Source organism: Dermacentor silvarum, chromosome 1 (genome assembly GCF_013339745.2).
Source record: "Dermacentor silvarum isolate Dsil-2018 chromosome 1, BIME_Dsil_1.4, whole genome shotgun sequence".
NCBI lineage: Eukaryota > Metazoa > Arthropoda > Arachnida > Ixodida > Ixodidae > Dermacentor > Dermacentor silvarum.
In genome coordinates, this window is record NC_051154.1 from 382,256,399 (window position 1) to 382,282,270 (window position 25,872).

The window sequence follows — 25,872 nt, forward strand, 5'->3', positions numbered from 1 at the left end:
ACAGATAAGAAATGTTGAGAACTGCATCAGGCTTAAGCATTCTTAAAATGACATCCCAACTCATGAGAGTAATTATGAATTCGACATCGATCGTTTGTGTGTTTTGTATACGTGGTCAATGAACACGATTGTTGGCGTTCATTCATTTTGCCCACCGGGTCATGTAGAGTGGCATGATCAGATTTCTCTGAGCGCAATAAAAAAATGTTCAGCGCACGCAAACTCGCACAACACAGACACAGATGCACATGCGCGCGGGCCGCGATTTTGTAGCGATTCCGTCTCCGATGATATTCCTTGTTGCACTTTTCGCGCTTTGTCAGGGGTCAGAGCGACGCCCCGCCCGCGTTATCAAAGCGATCAGGACCGCGATTTTGTATCAAGGCATTATGACTTATTCTACTCTATTCTTATCATCCACCGCTCACGGCCGGCTGATCCCGTTGATAATGCGAGCGGACCGTCGCTCCGTCCACTGAAAAAGCACGATAAGCGCGTAAAGACATTATTACATTAAAGGCATCGCTACCAAATACCGGCCTAGCCGGCCATGAGCGGTGGATGATAAGAGGGGCATATGATCGAGCGGAAGGCACCGCTACAAAATCGTGGCCCTGCAGTAATCAAAAAGAGTTTTGGAAGTGAGCGTTTGCGTTGTAACTTCTCTGCCTGGGCATGCACGTTAGGTTTATCGCTCTGTCATGCATTGTCAAGCAGCTGACCGCGTCTATTAGCCTGGATAATATATATATACACACGAAGGCCAAGAGCGCGCGGCCAATGCGGCTTACAGAAAAAAAAAAAACATGCTTTTCATGCCGCAGCAATGCAGCACACGCATCGTTAACGTAGGAGCTGATCAATTACATATATACACATGGATATTATTATGCAAAATGACACCGCCGAAACAAGGAAACCTTAAACAGCTTGTTTCTATTTAGAAACGGTGATCATGCATGCAAACTAATTAACAAAAGACTGCACATTTCTGCAAAAGTAATAAATGAAGAGGAATTACAAGCTTAATTGTAATTGCACCGAAGCTGCATGTGACACATTGGGCGCTGAAATACAGATCATAAGCACAAGGTTTCTCAACAACCAGAATCACAACCGAAGCAGAGCATTATAGCGGGGATTAACTGGCCGCGGTGGGGCAGAACTCAGCATAGCAAGTTAGTGGTGGCTGGATATTTCTTTAATAGTTTTTTATTTACTAGTTGTAACAATTAACGTACCATTATTTCTTATTATATTGGAGTGCAGTGGCCGCGACACCACACGCCTCAAGAACACGGAAGCGGCATAGGGGACACCAAAACCACAATCCAGACTGGTCCATGGGTTGGGACTCGCCGAGGCCCCTACTCATGGACCTACTTGCTTCCAACTTTGATCCCCCCGCTGCCCCTTGGGTGCCCTAGAGATGCTGTGCTGCCTGCTTTATATAATGTCAAGTGTTCTCCTAAGGCCTCTATTTGCCATTTACATATATGCCCTCTTGGAGCAGTACTTCTAAAAAAATCCAGTCTATTGTTGCGACGAAAAGAGCACCCCGCAACGAAAAAAGCTGCCCATGACTTCTGCAACGCCACTCAGATCCTTGCCGAGTAAATATAGCATAGGTACGACATGGTTTACTTAACGTGTAGATTGTGCGTGCCACTTCTAGGAATGTGCGCCACACGAAATTATGGTAGCATTGCCACTAAATATGCAATGACATCGATCATGGTTGACTCTATGGTAGGATCAGTTCACATGGCACAAAATTTCATCTAGCCATTTTCTTGTCTGGCATGTGTGTGTGCTTCTTAATTAATGAGCAAGCATGAGTAAAATTAAGATATAGTATCTCTCTCTATTGCAATATCCGAAAACCATCTTCTCCGCTGTTGTGTTTCTCTAGCTTGTTTATATCGCATCTTGTGCTAGCAAAATAAAACTTGCGAAGAAACAGAAACACAAAGCACATTTTCCCTTTCGCCATCCCATAAGCAAAAACATGGGGCCAATCAATCAATCAATGGTATATGCATGCATTCCTTGTTTCTTGATATGTATGCCTCTGCACTCCATGTCAGTTTTCTAAATCCTTTATTTATAAGGTTATTTAAAATGAACAACTCATCAGTTCGTCATTTTTCTGAATGCTTTCACGGCTTTCCGCAACTTTACAAGCTTTCACGGCAACCGATGTACAATAACATCCTTGCGTATGAGGCATTTGGCTGTAATCACGCCAAACAAATAAATTAGAACATTTTTTTCGCATTTTTAGTGACATAATAACCTTTATAATCTAACCCGTTATAATTTGACATTCGCCTAGCATTGTGTGATGTCGTCAGTAATACCGTGATTCTGATCACTAACGCGAGGCGAAGCGAAGCTTACTAAAGCTTACTAAAAGCTTGCAGTTGACGTGATCGCGACTAGGTATTGCTTACACCTTTATATTAATATAGTCCGTATAGTCACATTGGACTGCCCCGCAGTGTTCGCCCCAGTGAAAAATTTTGGCTTCGAACGTCGCAATGTCCAAAATCAGAGGAAGCATTATAGGCAGTACCTGCAGCCGGACTCGAACGTTCAAGTGCCACAGCAAACTCGAGAGTACATGCTGAAAAGACCAAGGTCATCCACTGCTGCAAGTCAGGTACGTGTCATTATTGTAAGTTTCAGTATTTCATACTGCGAATAACAAAAAGCAGCTACAAGTCTTACTGCATGAGGTGCAAACTATGACGTGTCCAAGCCGCCAGTGTGCTTCCTGAGCCAAGAAACGCATAGTCTTGAGTGCTGCCTCGCGCATCGATGTGTCACGACACGGAGAAAGCGGGAATTGTTTCGTGCTAGCACTCGATCGTGACGCGCACGTTTCTTCGGAGTGCAGTTACAACCAACGTTGCTTGCAACCAAGGATCACGAGGGTTGCAATGTGGGCTTTTTGGTAACGCATCTTGCAGGGTTTATGGTAGCGCGATTTATTTTGGAAGGACGTGCCATAAAATTAATTGAATCATTCACGTGTAACAGCAACGATCTTAGCCTGGAACAATGCAACGCACAGGATCTACCATTGTAAGAGGGAACAATCGAGCACGTGACCAATGCTCCATGAGGTGCCATCTGCTGGTGCCTGGCACCCGCTTGGTGCAGAAAGCCACTGGCGCTCTGTGCTCCGTGTGTCGTCTGCTACTACCAAGCACTGGGCGGTGTAATTGCAGACAATGCATGGAGCGTACTGCCTCAGCCGCACTCTGTGCCTGTGCCGAGCGGGTGCCAGCAGATGGCACTTTACAGAACAACAGCCACACGCGTGCATGTTCCCTCTAATAGTGGTACCTAAGCTGACCTACGTCCTTGTGTCAACGCTGTTTCTATGTACAAGGCAGGGTATTTGCAAAAGGACACAGCCGGAGGTGGCTAATGGCAGAATAATAGCAGACTCCCTAGGGAGTGCATTTTATCAGGGTCCTGTTCATTACCCGAGATAGAGTTGGTAAACCTGCACCTTCCTGCACCATTATGAAGTTAGCACGCGGCACATACACTGTCGCACCCATAATTCAATTTAATATATAGAGAGCAACACAGCTAGTCCTTTTTTGCGCTACATATTAATCAGTGAACTGGCTTTACGCAAGAGTGGTAATCTCACCGTTGCCTTCCTATGCCCTATGTATGTTTCTTGTGAATGTGACACTTGTTTGTAGTTGGTATCCCTAGAAGATAAAATTTCTTATTTGTTTGCTCTTTCAGATGAACCTGGAAAACCTGAACAGCCCTTCAACGAATGTCAGTAGTGTTTAATCGAGCGAGAATGAAGCTGATAATCTTAGGCACATCAACTCCAATTTTGCTTCAGAAATGTATGCTTGTGCAAGCACGAGTGCACATGTCAGCGACGTAGAAGACACTAACCAAGCTGCAAGTGAAATAGGCACTGCGTATGAATGTACAGTGAACTTCAGTTGCGATGAATTCAGTTCTGTCTTTGAGTTGAGTGATGATGGTTCGGAAGTGGATGGATGAAGGGCACAAGGGTGATGCAGACAGTGAACCAGAGAATAGTGCTGAAGAAAGTGAGCATGCAGTACATGTACTTCACAAAGCTCTCGGAGGAGTACCTTCCAAACCAGAAAACAACAAGGGCACAGGCTATGCTGCTCATACTGGCATATGTTGTTATTTCAGGTCTTACGTGGGCACAACTACAAGGACTTCTCATTTTAATAAATGCTCTGTTTGGGGAGAAAGTTGTGCCATGCACTACATATGATATGAGGAGGCTGTGGAAAAACAGAAAAGCACTGAGGATCCATCTATACTGCCAGCCCTGTCATCAATAACTGGGAAGATACAATGATGCCAAAGACGAAGACACCATCAATTGTGCTTCTTGCAGCAGTGAGAAGCTGCAACATTTAATTATTACTGCAAGTTTTTTTCTGATATTCAATATTAAGCAGCAGCTTCTGGTACTGCTAAAACAGGTTGGCAGTACCTTGCTTTCTAATTTGCAGAAGATTGCATCTGCTCCTCATGTGTCAAGTGTTTTTGCTGACATCACGAATGGCATTCTCTACCGCAGTGTTAGAAAGCAGAGGAACATAACATGGAACGACATCACTTTGACCATGAACACAGATGGAGCACCTGTGTTTGATACGAGCAAAAACTCCATATGGCCAATTCAAGTGATGATTAATGAACTTCCAGTTTTAACTCTGTGGCAAAATGTGCTAGCTTCAGGTGTGTTGTATTCAAATGCTCTCCCTGAAGCAATTTGTCGAAGAGATCAACAGCGTTGGAAAGCTAGTGTGGTCGCACACTGGAAGAACTGTTCAGACAGCAGTGCACGTTGTTGTCTGTTGTGTTGACTCCCCAGCAAGAGCAGCTATCCTAAACAGGAAGCAGTATAATGGGTACTTTGGATGCAGCTGGTGCTTGGAGCAAGGTATGCTTACAGATGGTAAGTGAGCTCAGTTAAAGAGCATTTTGCCATTAATTGTAATGGCTATTGTCAAGTCTATGAGAGAAGGAATGTGGGCTCTTTGCTTATGCATCCTGGTATTATTTGAATGTGATGTGCACACACTAAAGCACCGGCTGTCAAAAAAGCTTTATGTCTCATGTTTCCCTGATTCGTGTTTTAGTGTATGTGCTGCAGATTTGAAGAATACCAAATAACTTGTCAAACCTATTCACTGGATTTTACATACACTGGAAAGTTTGTAGTCATTAACAATTAAAGCTATCCACTTACTGCTTTTTGTTTTAATTGTTTGGTGCATCAGAAGTTTTGGTTGACCATGCCTGATGTATTTTTATGTTGACTGCATACTTTCCACACTATTTCATGATGCAATTATGTCATCACTTTCAGTGGCCTGCCATTTAATTGTTTTAACATTTTTTGCAAATCTGACAAAACATGTAATACCTTAATGATATCGTGTTTGGCATTGGCAGACAGCAGCCTATGATCATAGTTAAGTGGGGTCTGCCTGGATGTAACGACACAGATTTGTGCAGAAAGTGCCCCTAGCTAGCAGCTGATACTGTATAAGAAGCGCAGAATTAGCTTTTGCACTTTCCAGTTTGGCCAACTGCTGTATTTCCGAATCTAGGAAACAGCAATACAAAGCTGAAAACCAGGAAAACTATTTGAAGCACTATTAATTATGGCAATTTAGCTCACGCGCATCACTTTTTAGTGCAATTTTTTCTATCGCTGAAAAACTTGCAAGAAAAGTTTCTGCTGTATGGTGGGAAGGGAAAAAAAAGGGAAACAGTGATTTTAGTGTCGCCATGAGGTGAGTGATGTTGATAAAGACGTGTGAATTCAGGATACAGTACACACAGCTGCATTGCACTAACTTGTTTTTCATTCTTCTTGGAATTTGACAGTTTGCATTTCTTTTACCATTCAGATGTGTCGTTTCTAAGTAGCATTTGGCCCAAGGCACAGAAGCTGACCTCTTAGTTGCTCGTGTAACAGAAACTGCATGGCAATGCCGCTATAGACCTTGCGTGCACCATATTGGCTCATATGTGTCGGCATGTGCCGACACATATGATCAACCAAAAGAACGTTGTTCTTTTGGTCTGGTTCCGATAAAGACGTTGACTTCTGGCTGTCTCTGTTGTCTCGCCCGCAACAATATTATAGGACTGTACCCGTCACAAAGCTGAAATAACCTGACTAGGACTGTCCAAGACGTGCGGTATTCGTGAGCCATGCGAAACACCACTTGCACTGGAGTGATTGTGTTTGTTGAAAATTGAAATTATTTTAATCAATGCTCACGAGCCACTCGAAACATTACAGTGCACTGATGTTGACATTGTAATTCACACCTCAGTTAAGTGTAGTTCAGGATGTCGTGCAACTGTAAGTTTCAAAGAAACTTGTCAGAATCACAAATGGAAAAAAATAGCAAGCGTTCACTTCCTTGCATAAAAATGCATAATGTAGTTAAATCAATCATATTTTACTTCAACAGTAGCTATACTTCTAGAAAATCTGGCAAAATAGGCTGTGATAAAATGCTGCTCATGTTGGTTGTTTTGTGGCATATATGCGCAAGAAAAAAATATGTGTCCTTCGTTTCTAGCTGGTATCTGAAATTTCTCTTTCGCTGCCCTTTTTGCCGCGGTAAAAGATGAACCCTAGGAATGTTAGGAATATTTTGCATTGCTCATGCAAACTGCAGGTCTTGGACAGTCCTATAGGCAGGTTCTTTCTCTTTGCGGTGGGTGCAGTCTTGCAACATGGCGCCTTTTCCCCACTTGTGCTGTGCTGTCGAGAGATGCCATCAATTTTGCATGAGGGCCATTTGTGAAATGTTTGACTACTGGAAGTGTTTTAAAACCTTGCATATTTTCACTGCTGTGTCCATCTGAACATTCTAAATGCAGATATCATCCTGATGTTTAGTACAATTGATGCTTTGGCTGCAGACACAATGAAGTACCCTTTCAACAGCCAGAATGCACCTGACAGGACACACAGTGGTGGGCTCAAAGGAATGGTTTAAACAGCTCAGCTTAAGGAACCTGTTTGTGGCATCAAGGGACCATCAACTCTTATCAAGTTGCAAGGCCTTGATCTTGTTTGAGGGCGGCCACCTGACTATATGCATTGTGTTTGGGAAGGCATGACAAAGAAAGTGATTGAATTGTGGCTATCATGTACTGGTTCTTCGTGGTACATAGGCAGGCACTTGAAGTTTAATTGTGGATGCAAGATTACGTTCAGTAAGGCCACCCATAATTTTGTCAAGGTCGGGACGGCCCTTGTCAGATCGGTCATATTGGAAGGCTGCTGAATGGCGCTCTCGGCTTTTATTGTAGTATTGTCTGTCATGATGCATACTTCCTCGAGCATACGTGGCGCATTTTGTGCTACTTACACAAGCAGTCTTTTTTTGTTGAAAGATATTGTCACAGAAGCTCAAATCTGTGCCGCTGAAAACTTGCTCTTAGCATTTGTTCAGCAGACTGCAAAGCTGTATGGAGAAAGTGCAATGACATTTAACATGCATTAGTTGTTGCATCTTTCAAAGTGCGCACAGATGTTTTATCCCTCTTTGGGGTACCTCAACATTTCCATTTGAAGATGGCATTGGTAAGGCACTCCAGCTTGAAACAGCTGCCAAGCATGTGCCTGTTCAAATTGCTGAACGGTGCATCATGCACCAGGCCCACCGGACTGCTTCAGCACAAGTGGAACTTTCGCCTTGTCTGTTGTCTGCAAAGAAAGAGCTGGAGAACACGTTTAAGAGGTGCTTTCAAACATGTGCTCTTGGACAAGCACGACCAATTCATGATATTCCACAAAATGTGAAAAGGCTTTTCGTATCATGATTTGGTACCCTCCCACAAATTTGCAAGTATTTGAGGTGCCAGGTTGGCCCGATTGTCTTCACAGTTCTGAGTACTCTGTTCCAAGAAAAACGTGCTCTTCCTATGTAAAAATGTCTGATGGCATGTACTGTTATATCTCAGCCATTTATGTTGTTTCGGGTACTATGTATTTTCACTGCCAGGAGCTGCTCACTGCACCCGGTGCATTTGATGTGCCGCCGTCATCCGCCTCCTATCTGAGAACCATGTCTTGTATTGTGTTGGCGATATAACATTGCAGTGTGTTTTCTGTTGGCAACGTATCATATTTGTGTGAGTTACTTAATAAGGTGGAAAAGAACTAATCGGAATTTGAATGTTTATTTCATATTTCAAGATTGCAGGTACAATTGACTCTGGAAAGTGAGTTATAGAGTCAATATTAAGGTAGAGTAGTTGTATTTATGAATTCTGAATTGTGTCATCCGTCGAACTGTAGCAGGCTGCTATAATTTAACCGTATGTACTTTCTTCAAAATATAGGCTTGTAACTGAAAAATTATGATCCATCTTTCTGGGGCAACTGCTTTATGTCTAAGCGAAGTGCATGGCTATCACCAAAAGTGTTGCAGTGGACTGAAGCTCAAATTAATTCATCAAGTCATGAAGACTAATGCATCAGTTGATCTAATTCTGTTGGTGAGCGCATGAGAGGTGCTCAAGTCAAGCTTGGACTTTTTATTTTTTAGGATTATGAAACATGTTTACATGCATGGAAGTGATCTCATTTTTCGAGGTAATCCCTTTTCATTTTGGCAGTACAAGGATGCCAGCAGCGTAGAAAGATTTCTTTTATGTTGCAGCCATGCATGGACAGCCTACTGTATTTCATTATCCTAGTGGCCCAAAGAAATGAGTCTTGGAGTGAAGTTGGGCTTTTATAGCAGATGCGGCAGCACCTCTCATCCAAGATTATTTGTAAAGTGCCCATTGTGTGGTGCACTGTATGTGCACACATATTTTCCTGGATGAAGAGAACCCCCATGGTATTTAAGCAGGGCCATTTCTTCCTAAGTGCACTGTCTACACGTTGGAGAACCTCACAGCTGTACTTGCTCACTACTCGTGTACTTGCTCAGCTAGTCTCCCTACTAGGGAGGAAATCAAGATGATGCTACATCTATCCACTCAAAAACCCATGACCTTGAGTTCACCTGCCGATCGAGTTGCTCGAAACTTCTTGTGTTGGGAAGCTTCCATATGTGTTCATTGTTTAGGCAAGTGTAACTTTTATAAATGATTCACCCACATCTTGTCATAGGTGATGACCTGGCAAATAAACCTGTCACAAAACCTTTCCTGTCACAACATTCTTCAAGCTTTAGGCTAGTTTGCAGTCTACTGTGCCAATCGAAGACGGCCAGTTGTCTTGAAATCCAGTATTCACTGACATTTCGGAACATCAGGTGTTTGTGAATGATAGTATTCAGTGTCCCTTAAGAGAGATACATCTGTTCCACAGTTGAAGCATCAGTTGGTGGTTTTCAAGGATTTGACACTTCACTTCACAGATCCTCACGGGATTCTTGGAACTTGACTCGGGCTGGGGTCGCTTCCCGTTTCTGCTGCACTGGTGAAGCTTCCTCCAACTGAGGAGCGGTGGTGCATTGCTTGTACACACTTCCCTCCCTTCTCGGATGGAGTCGCCGTAGTGATTTCGAGGGCGTCATTTTCCCACTGTGGTCATCACGCTGCAGTCGTGTTCCGCTCTGTATCCACAATCGCAGGGTAAGGGACAGTACCGATGTCTAGCTCGGTCACTGGTGTTCCAGCTTCCTGAGAGGCTCCAGTGTGCCTGAGCGGCTTCCAATGACGTGGGGTTATCTGCTCGTATCCCAAATGTACATGGGAGTGGCACGCTGCTCATGGTTAGCGTACAGCTGTTATCCTATATCGCTCAATCTTCTATGTTGTGTCTCAAAGTGCTGGGCTTGATGTGATCGCATTGTTGTCGTACTAACCTGTTAGGACCTTTAATGAGCCGCAATCTGTGCCCTAGCTTTCTCAAAACTGTTCCCTCTGTCCAGATAGGGTTCTCTCCGAAGTTTCAAAAGAAAACTGCTTGTCCGACGGTGAGTGCTCTCTACACTGTGTCCCTGTGGCAGTTTGTATAGGTTTTGTTCTTGCTTTGGGCTGAATGTGCAGCTGGCGTTTGACCGCAGTGTGAAAGGAACGGTGTGAAAGGGTTAAGTGGCCTTAGCTCTTGCATTGTGTCTACTGGTTGCTCTACTCTTTGGTTGCTAACCACGTGCCACTTGTGCTCTCAGCCTTGGCAAAGACAGCATAGCTTTGTTGCATTGGTGGACAAAAGCAGCTGCTTGACAGAAAATTCAAGATGCCTTTTGTCAGTTTTGTTGCTGTTGTGGTATGAAAGGTTAATAGGTCATGACTGGATGCTGTGTACAGTGAGGGAGAATATTAAAAAATAAATATTAAGAAAATAGTACTGCTTCATTTTTGTAACATGCATTTGTGAGCATCGACTTGCTTAGAACATACATGGCAGAAAACCAAGAGGGTTGACTCCTATTAGAAGCGTTTGTAGTGTTAGAAAGGGGACTGTAGCAGCGATCCAAATTCACTTCTGTTAGTCAGTTATTTTAATGTTCGCTTCCTGTATACTACACATTTTTTTTTGGTTTGTTTTTTCATGGTGCCGTCAACCGTATCTTGCACACTAGCACAAAGGGAACTTTTATTGCAAGTATGTATTGTTGTAATACTAAGTCATGCAAGTCTTAGCACTGTGATTCACTTGGTGGCTATTGTGCACAGTGCTAGGAAGTGACATTGTCATTTTACAAGCACTTTTTTCCTATGCATTTGCTTTTGTGCAATGTGGTCAAACTTTTGCATGTCTGTAATGAACGAGGAACATGCATGGCATAAATCTATGCTGTTCCAGCAGCAAACATTTGGGCAGTGTTGTGTGAGGCTTTCTACAGCTGCTTCTACGTGTTGCAGTCTTGTACATTGAGACCCTGGTGTAATTAACCTATGATACAACAATAAAGTGATTGATTTATTATATGATAAAAAATGAAATTAAATTTGTATTCATTCTTACAAGAGGGGGAATATCCATACACAAAAAAAGATATGTGTAAAATAGCTTGAATGCGCTGCCACCGTACACGCAGACTGGGCACGAGAGCTACGCACGAAGTCAAAATTAAGCATAATACCATAGAGAAAGAAATTCAACAAGAGGGGACACTCCCATAGGGCCCAGCGGCCGAATTGACTGCAGCGTGCCAAGCGGTCGGTGTCGATCATTTACATCACTTCCGGTTTCGGGCGCGCGTATTTTGAACGCAAGCTAGCACGCCGGCTGCGACCCCCCCCCCCCTTTTATTTTATTTTTTTTTTTTTGCTCTTCGTGCAGAATCGGTTTATTATTTAGTAAAAATGATTACGAACGATCTCGTAAAGTCCCATCGAATCTGTGCCACGTGCAATTTGACAAAGTAGACGCAAGAACTTTTGTGCAATGAGGAAATATTTATTTTGCTCTATATAAAAGCTCGTTCCGCGCTTTTTGTGCGTTCATCCAACGTTGTGACACCAGCAGGTAAGGCAGTAGTTCCTGTACGAACCTCCACCGGACGGCACCAGCTGAAAAAAAAAAGTAAATTACAAGCATGTTACATTTGCAAGCACGTAGCAGCATTTTACAAGCATGAGTCATTTTGGTATTTAGACATAGGAATACTGCGAGGCGAAACGTGCGAAAGCGGTGAATGGGCGGCATTACAAACAAAAGCAATTCGCTTTTACATACATGGCGTAGAAAATACCCGACTCATCCCAAACATATATGAAAACATCTGATTTCCAAGCGTTCCCCCCTTTCCGGGCATTATTTCCTGCACTTTGGCACCACAAATACACGGGCGACTTCGCGTTTTCAAAACTTGGCCTCAGGTTATGCGACGGTACGTGACATACACAGAGACGGACGCAACAGGCACTCAAGACAAATGCGTGGGTGCAAAGCCTGTTTTCAGTCCTTTAGAAGATGGAATTTTCGAATTACAAGTGTGATATGTTCCTCGGCGTTATCTTTCGCGCGTTCTGCCGGCGCCAGCAGCACACTCCCATGTTATCACTCTTGGCAATCGCCCATCGCGTTTTCAGCAGGCGGAAGTACCGAAAGAAGGTATATGTTGTTGCGGGGCCTCAAAAAACGTCACAAACTTGACCCTCTATAAGATTCATTACACGCCAAACTAACTTTATCACCACGGCCGAGCTGCTTATCGCTAACTGCGTCACAGCGCGCTGTGCGGCCAGCGTGCCTCAAAAGTACCCCAGAAAGTAACGAAATTACTCTTCAGTAATGTCTGGCGTCAGAGAAAGCGGCACAAACTTCTCCTAGTAAGATGCACTACACTGCGCACTACGACCGAGTTGGTTCTCGCTAACTGCGTCACAGCACGCTGCGCGGCTAGTGTGCCTCAACAGAACCGAAATAAGTTACAATAATCCCCTAGGAAGCTTCGGAAACATGTCCCAGCACGATTCATTAACTCAAATTAACTGCGCCAGGACGACCGAGCTGTTTTTCGCTAACTGCGTCTTAAGTCTCGGTCCCGTGCCGTAAGCCTAAATGCGTCGTAGACTGTTAAACCAAATTTCTCACCTTGCCGTAATCCAATAGTGCAGTGGTGTCTTGTCCCAGTGCAAAAGGAACGTAAGCATACGCCGGGAGCCCACGAAACCAGGCTACTTTACAAAAAAAAAAAAAAAAAAAGGGGGGGACAGACGGGTCGCCGCGGGCGAGCGCTCAAACGCGCGCGCGGCCGCACTCGCTGGCTTCGGGGGACTGTCTGGCGGATGACGCATGTATCTGGCGCGTCATTGACCTGTGGATAGGTAAGGCAAGGAATATAAGTCGCAAAACGTTTTAGTTTTCGCGGCAAAGAATTTAAAAAATAAATCAATGCCTGTTAACTTAAGTTCACTTTCTTTTTTTTCGATGCTCGCGGCAGCTAACGTTCGGTGTCAAAAGTATAGCGTGACGTATGGTGACGTGTTTCCTGTTGCCAGTTTTTGCCGAGTGTCCCCTCTTGTTGAATTTCTTTCTCTATGATAATACAATCTCCCTGCGGTGATCGACTTGCACCGAACGAAACATTGATACGCTTCCGATAACATCGAGCGCGCATACGATCAGCTGTTTTAGCTGAGCGCTTGCTGTCCGCCCCGCTCAGACCGGCATATGCTAGCAAATGCCACACAACCGCTTAGCGGGGACGATATAATTGCGCTTGCGCACGACGCTCATGCCGGCAGCGGAACGAAGACCGCATCCCTCGCTCCGCTACAAAGCCGACTGAGCGGAGCGTGATAGCGGTGACTACTTGGCCTCGTCGTCGTTTTGCAGCCGAGTTGATAGCGCGTCGCTCGCGTCTCGGCAAGACGCGCTTATCAAATGCGAAATCTACGCAGTTCCCTGCAGTATCTCGGAGCATGAAATCTGAGCGGCGCGGAGCGTAAACAGCGTTCTTCTAAAACTGTCTATATAGTCTGTACCGGTGCTCGCATGTAGTTGCAGCGCGCAGCTTCAGAAATACGCCGGCATGTAGGCCAACTGAGAAGGCAACTTTGGTCATGTGCGCATGCACCCGTAGTAGACTCGCTCTTGCCTTCACGCAGCTGACACGCTTGGACGACTGTTTTCAGCGTTTACAAATAATGCCGGAGCCATGCAGAAGAGAGGGCTTCCTTGGCAACTCATCGCGACGTCTTTCCTACTTCATTGATGGCTCACCATACCAATCTACTTGCATCGATCTTTCATGAAGATACACTTTATCGAATACCTGTGGTTTGGTGTCGCCTCGTGCCTTCATAAATGCGTGCATTAGCTAATATGCGTCGACGCCGCGACGCATTTCGCAGTGCCCATCTAATCGCGGGCGCCATATTGGGGCTCCGTCGTTAGTGTCGATCTGCTAGTCAATCGTGCACACAGCATTGCTGTCGGTGTTGTAAGGCAGCAAACAGGCTTGCTGTCGTTGCAAACAGCATTGCTGTCGATGTCGGAAGGCAGCAAACAGGAATGCTGTCGTTGCAAACAGCATTGCTGTCGGTGTCGGAAGGCAGCAAACAGGCATGCTGTCGTTGCAAACAGCATTGCTGTCGGTGTCGGAAGTCAGCAAACAGGCATGCTGTCGTTGCAAACAGCATTGCTGTCGGTGTCGGAAGGCTGCAAACAGACATGCTGTCGTTGCAAACAGCATTGCTGTCGGTGTCGGAAGGCAGCAAACAGGAATTCTGTCGTTGCAAACAAGAATCTTGTCGTTGCCGACAAGAATGCTGTCGTTCCGACAAGAACGCTTTGACGGATTTTTTGACTGGGTATAGACGTAGAGAGATATAAGGGGGCTGTGGTGCGCGCACGCGCCGAGAGGCTTTGGTGTGGCGAGACGCCCACGAAACGTGCACTGGCAGACGAAAAGAGCTATGCAACTAAAAACGAAATCAAGGCGATAGAATATCGAAACGTCGTCACAAGCGATAAATCGATGATTGAACATGCGTTTGTGGATCATTATCGCGAATTGTTAGGAAGCATGAAAGAGCGCAGTGGCACATTCAGGGATGAATTCTTAACACTTATGCCGCAACTCGGTGACGATCTAAAAGCAAATTTAGAGGCACCTCTCACTGTCAAAGAAATTGAAACATCGATTGAAAAAATGGCACCTGGAAAAACACCTGGTCCAGATGGCCTAAGCGCAGCATTCTATAAGAAACATAAAACCGCTGTGGCAGAAGCCTTATGCGCTGTTCTACATGAGGCTTACGAAAGGAAAGAGTTACCAGCATCCTTCAGAAGGTCGCACATTGTGTTGATTCCGAAAACTGACGATCCCACAAAACAACTGTTTGTTGCATCATATCGACCGATAACCTTAGCGAATGTTGATTATAAACTTTTCATGGGTGTGTTGGCCAGGCGACTTCAAACTGTTATTAAAGAAATAGTAGGACCCCATCAAACCTGCAGCATCAAAGGAAGATCTATAACGACGAATATTCACATTGCAAGAAATATTTTGGAATGCTGCGAGGATTTTGTGAGTAGGATAGCGATGCTACAAATAGATCTCGAGAAGGCATTTGACCGCGTAACTCACGAGATACTTCTGTGTATTCTCGACTACGTAAAAATGGGATCTGTGGTTTTGGAGGGGGTACGAATGGCGTACACAGGATGCACTACGAGGATTGTAGTCAATAAGCAACTTAGCGAAAGCATTCTGGTCTTATCAAGTGTCAAACAAGGATGTCCCGCGTCAGCAGTACTCTTCGCTATCTATTTAGAACCACTTTGTCAAGAGAGAGAGAGAGAGAGAGAGAGAGGAACGTGGTGGGAAAGGCCGGGAGGTTAACCGGAAAAGATTCTGGTTTGCTACCCTGCACTGGGGGAAGGGGAAGGGGAAATGAAAGGTGGAAAGAATAGGGAAGAGAAAAAGCAGTCACGAAAAAAAATCAAGGAATTAAAAAAAAGAAAAAAAAAGAAAAGGAGGAGGTTGGAAACGTCTGTGAGAACTATAGTCTGTCAGATAGTCCACTCGATCGCAAAAACTTCAAGAGTGCCTTGACTGACTTATTGTGTGATGACTGTATAGGCCGGCGTTCCAGGACTGTCTGCTCCGACAGCGGCCGGTCGTCAAGACGTGCCAGCGCGGTCGCGAATGACTGCCTATGTGCGCTGTATTGGGGACAGTGACAAAGTACGTGCTCGATTGTTTCCTCGTCGCCGCAGTGGTCACACGCAGCACTATCCTCCCATCCAATGCGGAAAGCAAACGACTTTGTAAATGCGACACCAAGGCACAATCGGCAAAGCACTTTGTCAAAAAATGCTTCAGAATGAACGAGTTCGTGGTTTCCGCTTGATGGCCGCGGAAGTCGAAGTGCTTGGTTACGCAGATGATATCGCGGTCTTTTGTAATGATCAAGAAAGTGTCACAGTGGCAATAAGTGATGTCAAGACATTCTGCGAGTGTACCGGTAGTAGAATTAATTGGAATAAATGTCTAGGTATCTGGCATGGAAACTGGCGAAGAACGCCGTCATTGTACGAAAACGTCACTTGGACGGCAACACCTGACAAGTACTTAGGCGTACCGCTCCAACACTACCGGGACACAACAGAATATTGGAACGACGAAACAGAGCACCTACGCGTTAAGACGCAAAAATGGGGAGGTCGAGATTTTTTCATGTTTACGCGCGCAACGGTGTGCAACATATTTCTTGTTTCGCGAGTGTGGTATGTTCTTCAAGTGTTATCTATGACACGTAATGCTGTTCAAAAGCTACACAGAGTGATGGCAGTATTTGTGTGGGCTTCTAAATGGGAAAGAACGAGTCGCACAAATTTGTTCCGCTCTGTGCGCAGTGGGGGACTTGGCCTGGTCCATCTGTTCTTGCGGCAGATCGTGGCTAGGTTTATTTTTTTACGCGATTAAGGCGATTGCTTCTTGAGAACAGTGTTACATGTGCGGTTGTCAAATTATTTGCCAGAATTTATTGTTTCAACGGTCCATGTCGAACAAGGACGACCGAGGAGTTACATGCGCGAGATCGTTGGGGCTTTCGAAATCCTAAAAGTACACTTTTCGATGGAATATCTCTCTGGAGTTACACGAAAGAAATTATACAGGGATCTTATAGAAGCCATGTTGCCATTGCCTGTTTACCGATCACTGTACCCAAGAGGTCCCGGAGACGATGTTTTAGGCAGAGTCAAAAAGATGCCTGTGCGACCATCAGTCAAAACTTTCTTTTTCAAGCTACACAGTGGCACACTCCCTACCAAACCTTGGCTGCGAGAAAAAAGGCATATTTGTTGCCTGGTCTGTAGACTGCATCATCTGCAAAAAGCCGGAGACAGTTGAACACATATTTCTGGATTGTAGTGATGCAGTCTTTCTCTGGGACATCCTTCAGAGGACCTTGAAGAAACACTTGCCCGTAACACCGTACGGCATCCGTTTTCTGCCTGTCAAAAACGTAGGGGGTGTGCCCTACGATATGTTCATGGCACTCGTACTCCACAGCGTGTGGAGGACGCGGATGGCCGTGCGCAACGAAGACCTGAATCCTCGATCGGCACGGGAGAATTTCATCGAAAGTCTAGAATACTTGACAGAAGTGTACAAAGTTCAAAATGAGAAGCCGGAGTGGTACCCCCTTTTGGGGGTACTGTCTTTGATGAAGCGATTGCGTTTTTAACGCCTCACGTGCTGAAAGTTATGTGACAGCACTTTTATATGTGACAATGCACTGTACATGATTGTTTTATATGCCAAGTAGGCAATAAAGAAAAAAAACACCGAAATAGCTCAGTTGATTCCAGTTCCGGCCGTCGAAGCGAACGGACGTGCGATGACGGGCTCCGCAGGAGCGGCTACAGCGGCTACTTCCAGCCGCGGAAACAGGAATTTTTCACAGGAAGGAGACTACGAGATGATTTTGCCGAATTTGCCAACAGGTCGTTTTGTTATTAATACAGTTTTTCTTCAAGGGGACGTTCAAGCGCGACCTTACCGAGTAGAGGACTTTCGCGACGCGCTGGCTGGGTTGACGCTGCTTCCTGAGGTTATCGCCTTAGGGGCGTATCGAATGAGCCATGTGTGGGCCGTAACTTTCAAGAGTGCTGAACCCGTCAAGGAGATACTCGCTGCAAGTGAACTGAAGGTAAAAGGCCGACGCTGCGTCGTCATTGATCCTGGTAATCAAGATGTAAGAATGAAAGTTCACTGGCTACTACACAACATTCCAGACGACGACGTGCACGTGGCTTTCCTGCCTTATGGAAGAGTGACGGAAATCAGCAGAGAACGGTGGCGTGTTCACGGAATCGCTGACAAGGGGTCCACCACCCGGTTGGTGTCCCTGCGACTCAAAGCCGGCGTCAAGCTTGAAGACCTGCCACACCAGGTGAACGTCGCAGGCGAACAAGCTTTGGTTGTCGTATCGGGTCGTGCACCAATGTGCCTTCGCTGTCATGCGACGGGGCACATCCGCCGCGACTGCAGAGTTCCAAAATGCAGTGCATGCCGAAGATTCGGACATGAAGAAGGACAATGCCCTAAGACATACGCCAGCGTCACAGGGCCTTCGAGTGCTGAGGAACCATCCGAGCTCCTCATGGACGAAACCGACGCCGAGGAAGCTGCCAAGCCTTCAAGTGACGCCGCAACCAGAAAAATGGTAACATTGTCAGCCAGCAAATCTAAGCTGGAGGAAAGGCGTGAACCACCAGCGGGCGAGCCTCAAGACCAAGGTCCGGCAGTCGTAAAAGCTGCCACATCGAAAGACACCTGTCAACCTACCAGCGATGATACAAAGGTGGCGGAAAACCAAGAGACTTGTATGGAAGTCGTCGAAAGCGCCAGTGGACAGCCCATCAAGCGGCCATTAGAGGAAAGCGTCGAGGAAAAGGCGGACAAAAGAGGTGAAGGGACAGAACCACCGTTCAAGGAAATGACCACAAGGCGGACCTCAATGAAACCACCGCCGAATATTTCGGCCGAGCGATGGTTGGCGGACAAACCGCCGCCTTGACGCTGAGTCTCCGCATGGGACTGTGTGGGTGGTCATCGGGGGAGTTTTCGGGGACTATGGTCGGACTGAGTGCAAGTGTTGTGAAGCTTTGCGGATTGAAGAGGCCCATGTCGTACATTGCACCACATAAGAGGAGTGACTGCAAGGTCTGCTGTAAGTCTTCCACAATGCTTGCTGCTTCACATTGTAAACGGGTAACCTCATGCGATCAACCTGCACCTTATTAAATATGGCGTTAAAATCAGGAACAGAACTACGCATAGCGACAATAAATGTGAGAGGTCTGGCGTCTCGGACACGTCAGTACCAGCTTAGCCTCCTGATGTTAGAAAATGAACTGGACGTCATAGCAGTTCAGGAGACAAAGATAGAGACGCAAGAACAGAGCGATCGCATGGTGTTACCCTTCCGAAATCGCTACAATGTATGCATAAGCCATGCAGTGGGCTTGTCAGCAGGTTGCGCTCTTTTTCTTCGAAATTCTATCGGGATCGTTGAAGATTCATTAAGTGTTTGTCAAAGTGGCCGATACATTGTTTGTGATTTTACCTTTGCCGGAAAAAATTGGAGGGTGATTAACACGTATGCACCAAACAGGGAACGTGACCGGAGATCGTTTTTTGAGGAAATGGAAATGTACCTGCTTTGCGATAACTAGTGGTATTACTTGGCGATTTCAATTGTGTTTGCGCACCAGAAGATAGAGCAAATAAACAACCCATCCGGGATAAAAGTGCAATATTTTTGAGCGCCATAGTACAAGAACCCAAATTAGATGACGTAGCTTCTTTGTTTTCGGATAATAGCATCTCAAGGAAATAGCCACGCGAGACTCGATAGAGCCTACATATCGACTGCTCTTGTGCCCTTGTGCATCAATTACACGGTGAATCATGTTTCTTTCAGTGACCACAGTTTAGTGTCTTTCTCGCTTGGTGCATAAAAAGGAAAAAGTAGATTTAATTGGCAGCTCTGGAAACTTAATGACAATCTATTGGATGATAAACCTTTCGTGGACTACGTCAAGGAAAACCTAAATGAGTTACTAGAAGAAGAGCACCAGTGTATTATTGGTAGATGGGAGCTTTTCAAAGAAAAGATAAAGATTGAAGCAATAGAACGAGATTCTGAACTTAAGCACGTCAAACTAAAACAAGAAAAAGAACTGCAAGCCCAATTGGACTTCTTGATAAGCCAAGAAAGCGTTGCCCCCGGCCTGCGCAGCAAAGAAATTCGAGATACCAAGCGACAGCTTGAGCTTATCGACATCAAAAATTATAAAGGTGCAGTAATACGGGCCCGTACGGAGCGTTTGTGGATGGGCGAAACACCCACCAAACGCGCCCTTAGCGACGAAAAAAGATACGCGACAAAAAACGAAATCACAGAAATAAAGTACCGAGGCGTAGTAACAGATAAGAAAAGTGAAATAGAAAATGCTTTTGTAGAACACTTTCGGAATTTGTTTGGTCAAAAGAAAGAAATCAATGAGGGTTTTGAAAATGCTTTTCTACCGCTAATGCCACAACTAGATGAGGACGCAACATCATTTCTAGAAGCATCAATTACAATAAAGGAAATCGAAAAGGCAATCGATGATCTAAGCCCCGGAAAGTCTCCCGGTCCCGATGGACTGGGTTCAGCTTTTTACAAGAAATTCAAAGGTAGCATTGCTGAAGTACTGCATGCAGTGATACGAGAGGCATATGACGTCGGAAAACTTCCCCTTTCTTTCCGGCAGTCACATGTCATTCTGATTCCTAAAACAGACGACCGGCTTAAGCAACTCTTGGTTGGTTCTTACCGCCCAATTACCCTCGCTAACGTAGATTACGAGGTATTTATGAAGGTATTGGCAAGAAGATTACAGGGCTTTATTAAAAATATAGTCGGACCACACCAGACATGCGGAATTAAAGGTAGAAGCATAACGACGAACATTCATGTAGCAAGAAATATTTTAGTGTTGTGATGTATTTGCCAACCACGTTGCCATGCTGCAAATAGATCTGGAAAGGGCCTTTGACCTTGTCACACATGAAATATTGTTTTCTATTTTGAAATATGTTAATGTGGGAAAAATAATACTGGAAGGTGTTAAAATGTCGTACACCGAATGCACTGCTTCAGTTATAGTAAACAAACAAGTAAGCGAAAGCATTCAGATTGTCTCTTCAGTGAAACAAGGGTGCCCTTTGTCGTCACTACTTTTTTGCATTTACTTAGAGCCCTTTTGTTTAAAGATTATTAAAAATGAGCAAATAAATGGATTTCTCCTCATGGCATGCGAGGTAAAAGTATTGTCTTACGCCGATGATATAGCTGTCTTCTGTGCTGATAGAGAAAGTGTAACAAACGTTATAAGAGATGCCACGGTGTTCTGTCAGTATACCGGGAGTAGAATAAACTGGGATAAATGTCAGGGGTTTTGGCACGGCGACTGGGATAGCACACCGGTCACGTACGCCAACATCTAATGGGCAACTACTCCAAGCAAATACCTAGGCGTACCACTCCAACATTACAAGGACACACAAGAATACTAGAAAGAGGAGACAGACAAAGCTCGCGAAAAAACAAAAAAATGGGGTGGACGGGATCTATCGATTTTTTCCCGAGCCACAGTGTGCAACATTTTCATTATTGCTCGGGTATGCTATGTTTTGCAAGCACTACACATGTCCCGTTTAGGTATTCAACGACTGCATAGAGTGTTAGCAGTCTTTGTGTGGAAATCATCATGGGAAAGGGTAAGCCGCACCAACCTGTTTCTCCCAGTGCGGTCCGGAGGACTGGGCTTGATACATTTGTTTGTGAGACAAATTGTCTCTAGGTTCTTTTTTTTCGCGATCAAACGAATATATTTTTGAGGACCGTTTTGCAAGTAAGACTAGCAAACGCTTTGCCAGATGTTATTGTGTCGTCACGTGCCATTATGCAACCCAGCATTCGTGGATACATGCACGAAATTGTTGCCGCCTTCCAATTGTTAAAAGTCAGATTTTCAATGGAATATCTGAGCGATGTTAAAAGAAAACGTCTGTACAAAGACCTAATCGATGTGATGATTCCCGTGCCTTTGTATCGAACGTTGTACAAGCCAGAACCTGGCAGCAATGTCTTAAAAAGGGTTAAAAGAATGGCCATCCGGTCGTCGATCAAAACTTTTTTTTTCATGCTACATAGCGGCACACTTTCTACAAAACCGTGGTTGCAAGAAAAAGGCATATTCATGCCGTGGTCGGTAAATTGTATGATACGCAAAAGGCCCGAAACGATCGAGCACATGTTTCTCGATTGTGGCGATGCTGTCTTCCTATGGGACATTCTCCAAAGAACTTTAAAAAAGGAACTGCCGCTCACACCTTATGGCATTCGATTTCTCCCGGTCGACAGCGAAAGTGTGCCGTATGATATGTTAATGATTCTAGTAATGCACAGGGTATGGAAAACCAGAATGTCAGTGCGCAACGAGGATGTAAATCCAAGGTCAGCCAGAGACAACTTCAACGGAAGCATTGCGTATTTACGAGATGTATACAAGCAGCAGGATGAAAAGCCTGATTGGTATGTTTTTCTGGGCGAACTCTTGGCCCTAAAGCGTATTTAGCCCACATATGCTAACTATAGACAAGTCAGCATTTTTAACATGATGTTATATTATTGTTTTTCCCTGTATTGTGCCAAGCAGGCAATAAAGAAAAAATACGAAATAGCTCAGTTGGGAGAGCGTTAGACTGAAGATCTAAAGGTCCCTGATTCAATCCCGGGTTTCGGCATATGCGTCGTGGTTTATTTTTTGCGACAGCTCTAAATAATAAAGACAAAGGGAGTTATTACTGAATTGCAAGCTTTTCGGCTATTTGCACATTAACGCCACTGTTAAACTACTAATAAGAGTGATTTGCGGAAAGGGAGTGGCGGAGCGAATCTGTTTAAAAAAAGGGTTGCGCATACAGCGAATGCGTCAAAGGGAACTCTCATGGTATTGAAACAATCGCATTGCGCAGCACTACTTCGAAATTCGTTCTGCCGAAATAGCTCAGTTGGGAGAGCGTTTGACTGAAGATCTAAAGGTCCCTGGTTCGATCCCGGGTTTCGGCATATGCGTCGTGGTTTCTATTTTTGCGACAGCTGTAACGTGCGATAAATGAATGCACCAAATGCGATCAGAAGGTGTCGCCCATCAGCTCCGTCGATATCTCAGTTGGTAGAGCGGTGGACTGTAGGAGTGCTATTGGAGAAACAGATATCCATAGGTCGCTGCTTCGAAGCCGGCTCGACGGACTTTTTATTGCGTGTCATGGCTTACTTTTTATCACCAGCACTGTTGATAACTTCCCGCTCTTCCTTTCGTGGGGGGGGGGGGCGGGGGGTGGGGGGGTATTGATAAGGACAAAATTTTAAAATAACGTCCGCCTTGATCTACCTCAAGCGTGCGATAAATGAATGCACTAAATGCGATCAGCAGGTGTCGCCCATCAGCTCCGTCGATATCTCAGTTGGTAGAGCGGTGGACTGTAGGAGTGCTATTGGAGAAACAGATACCCATAGGTCGCTGCTTCGAAGCCGGCTCGACGGACTTTTAGCAGCGAAGCTGTTTAAGCCAGCCGTAATTTGTGGTGCGTGCCAAGAAACTGCCGCGCCGTAGCCATGACAACCCGGAGGAGGAGGCGGAGACACGCGGACTCCTCCTCGCCAGCTCCCTGCCTTCCCGACCCCCGCCTCTCTTCTCTCCGCGCGGGCTGAGCCAGGAGAAAAAGAAAAGCGAAAGCTTGCACTAGGCCGAGCAAAGCTCAAGACACAGCAAATCTGGCCGATTGATATCGAGCGGCTAGCCTCCAACGTGTTCGGCGTCGGTAAGCAGCGGCGTTCTTGGTACTGTGCCAACCTTTAGTGCCTGCGTTTGTGGCACGCCAGGAACGCTGTCGCTCGTAGGCGCCCACGCGTCCAGCGCTAGTCACGCGAAATGTCGCAAATAGGAAGGTACTACCGAAAATGATCGCCCGAGAATACCTTCCTAAATGCGTAGTTAAGTTAAACCAAGACCTAGCAGTAGCAGCCAGTTGGCTTCGCTGTGCGTAAACTTTGCGCGAAAGAGTGCAATCTTGCGTGAATTCTTATTTCTAGTCATGGCTTACTTTTTATCACCAGCACTGTTGATTACTTTCCGCTCTTTTTTTGGGTGGTATTGATCAGCACACATTTTCTACGGAGCGTCAGGCTTGATATGCCTCAAGCGTGCCATTATTGAATACACGAAATGCGATCGGAAGGTGTCGCCCACAAGCTCCGTCGATAGCTCGGTTGGTAGAGCGATGGACTGTAGGAGTTCTATTGGAGAAACAGATATCCATAGGTCGCTGCTTCGAAGCCGGCTCGACGGACTTTTTATTGCGTGTCATGGCTTACGTTTTATCACCAGCACTGTTGATAACCTCCCGCTCTTATTTTCGTGGGGGGGAGGGTGGTGGGGGGGTATTGATAAGGACAAATTTTTACGTAACGTCAGCCTTGATCTACCTCAAGCGTGCGATAAATGAATCCACTAAATGTGATCAGCAGGTGTCGCCCATCAGCTCCGTCTATATCTCAGTTGGTAGAGCGGTGGACTGTGGGAGTGCTGTTGGAGAAAAAGTTATCCATAGGTCGTTGATTCGAATCCGGCTTGACGGACTTTTAAGAGCGAAGCTGTTTAAGCCAGCCGTAATTTGTGGTGCGTGCCCAGAATCTGCCGCGCCGTAGCCATGGCAACCCGGAGGAGAAGGCGACGACAGGCGGTCTCCTCCTCGCCAGCTCTCTGCCTTCCCAACCCCAACCTCTCTTCTCTCAGGGGCGCGCTCACCCAGGAGAAAAAAAAAGGTGCAAGCTTGCACTAGGCCGCCCAAAGCTGAAGACACAGCAAATCTGGCCGATTGATATCGAGCGGCTAGCCTCCAACGTGTTCAGCGTCGGTAAGCAGCGGCGTTCTTGGTACTGTGCCAACCTTTACTGCCTGCGTTTGTGGAATGCCAGGAACGCTGTGGCTCGTAGGCGCCGACGCGTCCAGCGCTAGTCAGACAAAACTTCGCAAATAGGAAGGTACTACCGAAAATGATCGCCCGAGAATACGTTCCTAAATGCGTAGTTAAGTAAAACCAATACCTAGCAGTAGCAGCCAGTAAGCTTCGCTGTGCTTAAGCTTTGCGCGACCGAGTGCAATCTTTCGTGTTTTTTTTTTTTTCTAGTCATGGCTTACTTTTTATCACCAACACTGTTGATTACTTTCCGCTCTTTTTTGGGGGAGGTATTGATCAGGACACGTTTTCTACGGAGCGTCAGGCTTGATATGCCTCTAGCGTGCCATTATTGAATGCACTAAATGTGATCCGAAAGTGTCGCCCATCAGCTCCGTCGATAGCTCAGTTGGTAGAGCGGTGGACGGTAGGAGTGCTATTGGAGAAACAGATATCCATAGGTCGCTGGTTCGAATCCGGCTCGACGGACTTTTTATTGCCTCTCATGGCTTACTTTTTATCACCAGCACTGTTGACAACTTCTCGCTCTTTTTTTGGGGTGGTATTAATAAGGACACATTTTTTACATAAAGTCAAGCTTGATCTACCTCACGCGTGCGATAAATGAATGCACTAAACGTGATCGAAAGGTGTCGCCCATCAGCTCCGTCGATATCTCATTTGGGAGAGCGTGGACTGTAGGAGTGCTAATATAGAAACAGCTATCCATAGGTTGCTGATACGAATCCGGCTCGACGGACATTTAACAGCGAAGCTGTTTAAGCCAGCCGTAATTTGTGGTGCGTGCCTAGAAACTGCCGCGCCGTAGCCATGACAACCCGGAGGAGGAGGCGGAGACACGCGGTCTCCTCCTCGCCAGCTCCCTGCCTTCCCGACCCCCGCCTCTCTTCTCTCCTCGCGGGCTGAGCCAGGAGAAAAAGAAAAGCGAAAGCTTGCACTAGGCCGAGCAAAGCTGAAGACACAGCAAATCTGGCCGATTGATATAGAGCGGCTAGCCTCCAACGTATTCGGCGACGGTAAGCAGCGGCGTTCGTGGTACTGTGCCAACCTTTATTGCCTGCATTTGTGGCATGCCAGGAACGCTATCGCTCGTAGGCGCCGACGCGTCCAGCGCTAGTCAGACGAAATGTCGCAAATAGGAAGGTACTACCGAAAATGATCGCCCGAGAATACCTTCCTAAATGCGTAGTTAAGTTAAACCAAGACCTAGCAGTAGCAGCCAGTAAGCTTCGCTGTGCGTCAGCTTTGCGCGAAAGAGTGCAAACTTGCGTGAATTTTCATTTCTAGTCATGGCTTACTTTTTATCACCAGCATTGTTGATTACCTTCCGCTCTTTTTTTGGGTGGTATTG

At 45.7% G+C, this 25,872-nt stretch overlaps 4 non-coding genes across 4 annotated transcripts; all 4 read left to right on the forward strand.

Moving 5' to 3' along the window:
- Window positions 1-22,210: 22,210 nt before the first annotated feature.
- On the forward strand, window positions 22,211-22,286 carry Trnaf-gaa (transfer RNA phenylalanine (anticodon GAA)). The gene has a single exon. It is a non-coding gene; the product is annotated as a tRNA-Phe (tRNA).
- Window positions 22,287-22,535: 249 nt separating this feature from the next.
- Trnaf-gaa (transfer RNA phenylalanine (anticodon GAA)) lies at window positions 22,536-22,608 on the forward strand. The gene has a single exon. It is a non-coding gene; the product is annotated as a tRNA-Phe (tRNA).
- A 1,188-nt stretch (window positions 22,609-23,796) lies between these two features.
- On the forward strand, window positions 23,797-23,891 carry Trnay-gua (transfer RNA tyrosine (anticodon GUA)). The gene is made up of 2 exons: window positions 23,797-23,833; window positions 23,856-23,891. It is a non-coding gene; the product is annotated as a tRNA-Tyr (tRNA).
- A 1,003-nt stretch (window positions 23,892-24,894) lies between these two features.
- On the forward strand, window positions 24,895-24,989 carry Trnay-gua (transfer RNA tyrosine (anticodon GUA)). Its single transcript has 2 exons — window positions 24,895-24,931; window positions 24,954-24,989. It is a non-coding gene; the product is annotated as a tRNA-Tyr (tRNA).
- Window positions 24,990-25,872: the final 883 nt, after the last annotated feature.